This window comes from Triticum aestivum, chromosome 3D (genome assembly GCF_018294505.1).
Source record: "Triticum aestivum cultivar Chinese Spring chromosome 3D, IWGSC CS RefSeq v2.1, whole genome shotgun sequence".
NCBI lineage: Eukaryota > Viridiplantae > Streptophyta > Magnoliopsida > Poales > Poaceae > Triticum > Triticum aestivum.
Window position 1 is genome coordinate 15,015,257 of NC_057802.1, and position 6,000 is coordinate 15,021,256.

Here is a 6,000-nt window from a genome sequence, read left to right on the forward strand (position 1 = left end):
CATTTCCATTTGTTCTTTTGTTTCCTTTTTCATTTTTAAATTAATGAATACTTTTTAATTCGGTGATCATTTTTTAATACACGAACATATTTTGAATTTGACATTTTTTAATTGTGAACAATTTTCAATATCATGAACAAGTTCTCAAATTCGCAAATATATTTTATTTTGTGAACATTTTTTGTATTGGCAAAGAGCAAAGTTTTGCCTAGGCGGAGCGAAAAAAGTTCGAAGTGATCAGAATAGTGATAAAAAACTAGAGCAATAATTATATATATCTTTTGACATCACAAGGACAGCAAGGAATGTTCTCCAATAGTAATGCCTTCAGAAAAGAAACACTGCTCAAGCGTTGACGTCTCTGTATCCAACCACCGAAGGCCAGATCCTAAGTTTTCATCCTAACAAATTCAAGCAATGCCTTCAACAAGGCAACGACGCAAGAATATCATCCCCGTCAGAGATAATCAACTAGAATTAGACATAGAATTCTCACCCCGATGCTCGAGAAGGATATGCCGCCACCACTTTCCACAATCCCAGCAATAAATGCACATCACGGTCTTGACGTCACATTCCATGCAAGCAAAGACCGTGCACGCATAAGCAGGCAATCAAGCCGCGACAAGAAACGGTCGCCGCCAAAGACTTTGAATAAAGAAGTCGTCATGCACACGGATGGAGATTGATGAGGGAGGAAGCTCACTAGCACCTAACTGGATGCATAGACGACAAATACGGCTGCAGAAAAAATCGAAACTTGGAGAGCATCTTGGAATGCATACTTGAGACTTAGAACGTTCAGTGAATCAGGAAGTCAGGCTGAGCAGGTTTTGGAATCGAGTGCTGTCACCATTCCTCCACTCGTTTCTTTGTCTCCGGTTGAAGATATTCTGCAATCTGCTACGGTTTGGAGAACAACTGATACTAAGCAAGCAGGAAGCCAGGCCGAGCAAGTGATACTTGTCCAGGACTAGTGGCAGGGGCGCGGCCATCATGGGTGCACAAATCTTGCCGATGTACTTTTGAACATGCATATGCAGCCCAAATGAGCGGCATATGTTAAAAAAAGCTACTCCACTTAACAGAAACACATCATAAAGAACAACTTGCTCAAAAGTGTTAAACTGAAATATAAGCAGATATATAATGTGGGGATTCCCCCAGCCCTGGCCTTGCCAAAATAAATTAAAATGTGGGTGCTTAAATTTTTTGGAATGTATGTCAAGGGAATGTGTACTATAAAAAGAAGGGGGTATTTTCTTTTAGCCATTTGAACAAACAAGCAAGAAGCACCTTCTGTGTCACATAATTGCAGCCATCAGAACAAAAAATTGTTAGATTGTGGATCAAAGATCCATGATAAAATAGGTGCACACATCCTATTTGATGCATTAACACAATCCTCCGAAGGGCATATACACCATGCATAGAAGAGAAGCTAAACGAGAAGGAAAAACAAATGAAAATCACAACCAAGAAGGATGGCAAAATCCAGACGTACTGATCATCCTCAACCCATCCAAGGCAAGGCCATACTCGAATCCCGTGGTGGAGTATCCTAGGCGGCGGAGCAGGGAAAGGAATAACACACCAGCACAATCGGCGAAGACGAAGACACCACTGACTGCTCGTCCTTCTCCTCGGCGCCACACTCCGAGGCACGACAAGTGTTTTCATCATTCCAGTTCCCATTGAACTGATGCTTGATTATGGTGCAAACCTATACGAAAGAACACATATTTATGTATATTTCATCAAGTATATGCCAGAAATATCAACAAGCGAAACCTGTGTGGTTTGACCTCAAGTCCCGTCATCCCATCAATTGTGGTTGTGTATGGAGTGCTTCTCATCCTTGCTCTAGAAACATATTTGTATATGTGAATTTGCTAGTCCCAATCATATGTGTAAAGAAAAGGGTAAACATGAACTGGCTATATGCGTTTATTCCAGCATACCGTCCCATGACACGCTTTGCATACAGATCCCTTTCCTTATGAGCTGAAGTAAAATGAGCTAGTATCCAGTATTTACCAGGATAATAAATCCAACATTTTGTCATGTTAGAACAACCAAGCTGTGGCAGTAAGAAAACTTCCCCTAAAAACAAAGGGGCAAACAGAAACTAATATACATAAAAGAAACTAAGGAGGGATAGGAAAAGTAATTGTAGCAATGAAGGCCATCCCCCATCATGTATTATCTACCATCAATTATTGCCCAAGAACACATCTAAATTTAACATGAACAAATGTACAATATTTTTTTGCTTTCAAATTCACAGTGTAACTACTAATATACTTGATGAGGTTTGCAAGATCATCCATTAGTTTGTTGGGTGCAAGTTCCCCGAGCTAGTAAGAAATAGAGATTCACAAGTAAAGAGCAGAAGGATCACCTCTCGCCCTCTCTTTCGTTGTTGAAGAGTGTAATGTTCCCACCCAAAGACAGGTAAAGCTAAAGCTACTTAATGGCATCCCTAGCTTCATCGAAAAGTTTTTATATTTCCACTTAGACCATGGCATATGAAAATGAAAACATCTATAAATCAAGTGCAATTTACCATTGCCAGAATGGCTACTGGCATCCATCCAGCTCCAGTGCCCTTTGCTTCCTACAGAAAAATTAACATTAACGAGAACAGAATTACCAGATAAAAAAGCGATACACTCTGGCTACTGTGAGAATACATGCTTCTGTGAAAAAACAACCTTTATCAAGAGGTAAGTAGCCCAGGAAGCATCTGCTGAGAAAATTGGAGCAGTAACACGCAAACGGTCTCCACCAACACTTGGATGTTCAGAGCGTTTACCAACTTAGTAGACCGATCAAATCTTTCAGGCACATTTTTCAGTAACATGCCACCAAATGCTTCCAGCTGTCAAAGTCAACCCAGGATACATAGTGTTACCGATCACACGACCAAGGGGATACTTAAAATAGAAGCAGCAGAAGATAATTCAGCCATGTATTCTAACTGTGTTTCCGCTTTACAAATAACCCGCACATTATTAAATTATTCAGCTGTCTGTGAGGCTCTTACCATGTCCTATCATCAAACCAGTTCCAGAACTCATAGATTCCATTCTTGACAGAAACTGCACAAGTAGGGGTAATTCAGAACTGATACAGTACATAACTGCATCAAGCCAGCCTTTTCATGTTCCTACTGTAAGCACTTGTTTGCTACATACTTCCACTAATCATCCATAGTAAGCGTGAACTACCAATCACCCTCGTCACTGACCTTGGTGCAGAACCACACGGGGGCTGAATCCTCTCCCGATGCTGCGACCGTGTGGAAGGAGGGAGACAACCTCCGTCGCTCCACGCCCTTGAAGACGGGCAGATCGGAAAACTTTGCGTTGAGATCGCCATCACCCATGGCTCGCCGTCGAGTGGAACGCCCACCATCCTTCTGCCTACCCCTCTGCCTCGAGGTGGATTTCGGCAGCCCCTCCATCCCTAGCGGATGAGAGAGAGTGGAGATGAGAGCTGTGTGCCCAATGGTGACACGTTTACATATTAAATTCAGAAAACCATGATACTTTAGTACAACAAGTAGATGCTAAAAAAAATCTATCATTAAATAAAGTGGCTGGTGCTATAATTCTTTGCTATGATCCTACAAAAACTATTAAACTGGTCCAGAAATTATTAGTATGACTAACATACGGCAAATTCAAAGTCCAAGCTGTCAATCTTTTGAAGAAAACAATATGTGTTTGCTTCTTTAATAAAGGAAAAGAATCAGGAACTCTCACACAATATTCTGCAAACAATTATAACTCAAGAAACAGAGAAACATGGCCTGAAGCAGATCAACAACATAAAACTTGACAACCTGTATCACTCCTAGGACTAAATTAGGAGACCAAAAAACCCTTGCAGAATTTACATGCCAACAGAGAACAAATTGATGACCAAACAAGACTTAGTTCTGGAGTACTAATAAGAAAGATAGATACAGGGATGATGGTTAAGCGTCATAGATAACTTAGTAGATAACATGGATGATGGATAACTTGTCAGGCCTATGGAGCTATCATAGCATGGATAACTTGTCAGGCATAACATAGTTGCAACCAACACAAAAGAGGTGTTCTACATAGATAGATACATAGGTAGACAGATATATGAATCATAGGTAGACAGAATTTGTCTTTGGAAGGTTTGTGCGTGGCTGGTGAAGGTTGCGGCTGATGGGGCTATCCACGGCTGCGACTCCGGGGCAGGCGGATGGGGTAGGGGGCAGCCGGAGCTCGCTGTCGGGGCCGGCGGATGGATGTCCAGCTGCTACTTGCGGCTCGGCGACTCAGATCTTCGGCTTGGCATCGCCGGAACCAACGACCAGAAGCCGCGCCAGTCCCTTACTGCGTGGTCCCCAGAGACCTCGTGACAGGCCCTAGTAGTGGCTGTCTCTGAAATTGCAAGCGATCGAAGGAAAACAAGCAATTCGGTGGGGAATTTGTTGATTGATTCACTCAGATCCGAAACAAGATAGCTAGGGTTTTCGCCAGCCGGAACACGGCTTGGCCAGAATAATCCAGATCCCCCTCTCCACAAGCCGGAGAGTGGTTTATAAAGCAGAATTCAGGGTAAAGTAGATAGCGACATGTTCGACAGGTAAAAGACAGCGCGGTAACTTTTAAAAAGTAGGACGCGACGACTCTAGCTGTCCAGATGAAGATCGACGGCTGTGGCCACACTTTAACGGCGAAGCGGTAAGTTCTCCTCGCGGCCGCCAGATCACAGATCGACGGTCATAGCTCCTCCAGGCAATAGCTGACGGTACTGTGGCTCATCAAATGAACTACTACAGTTGGCGGGCCTGACAATTCCCCCCCTCTAACAACAGACTTGCCCTCAAGGATGGAATTCAGGGAAGATCTTCTGGATAAAAGCCGCATCTTCCCAAGTTGCATTCTCTACTGGTAAGTTGAGCCACTTGATGTGCCATTGCACCACTGGGATGCTGATGTCTCCCTGAACACGTGGAATCAATCTTCTGTCAAGCAGAGTTTCAGGTTGAATGAGGATGTGCCCCTGCTCATCAAGGAGTGGAAGTGCTGGGTTTGGAACAGCTTCAGGCCCAATGTGCTTTTTGAGTTGGCTGACATGGAAAGTGGGGTGAAGTTGACAGCCCTCAGGCAGGAGGAGACGATAAGCTACAGCTCCAATTCTTTCCATGACTCTGAAAGGACCATAGTACTTGGAATGAAGTTTCAGGTGTTTGTGTGTACTTAAGCTGGTGTGCCTGTATGGTTGCAATTTGACATAGACCATATCTCCCACTGCAAGCTGTCTCTCAGATCTCTTCTTGTCAGCAAAGAACTTCATTCTTTCTTGTGCCTTGAGTAAGTTGCCCTTAATCTGTTGTGCTATTGTATCCCTGTCCAGTTGAGCTTGATGATCATCTCCCTCCACTGGTGGTAGCATCAGTTCTGCAATCAGAGGAGGTGGTCTTGCATATAAGGCTTGAAAGGGGGTCATTTTCAAGGATGTGTGGAATGTGGTGTTGTACCACCATTCAGCCATGGACAACCATGAGTGCCACTTCCTGGGGTGAGCAAAAGCCATGCATCTCAGGTAGTTTTCCAGGCACTGGTTCACCCTTTCTGTTTGCCCATCAGTTTGGGGGTGGTAGGAAGTGCTCAAGTGTAGTTTTACTCCCATTTTGTTGAACAGATGTTGCCACAGGTGACTTGTGAATATCCTGTCCCTGTCAGTTACAATGACAGAGGGCAACCCATGTAGTCTGAATATATTGTCAGTGAAGGCTTGTGCTACTGTCTTGACAGTAATGGGGTGTCTCATAGCAATAAAGTGAGCATATTTAGTGAAACGGTCAACCACCACAAGTATCATGTCCTTATGCTCAGACTTGGGCAGTCCTTCCACAAAATCCATGCTAATGTGGGTCCAGGCAAAATCAGGAACTGGCAGTGGCTGTAACAACCCAGGAGGGTGTACATGTTGAGCTTTGTTTAGCTGACA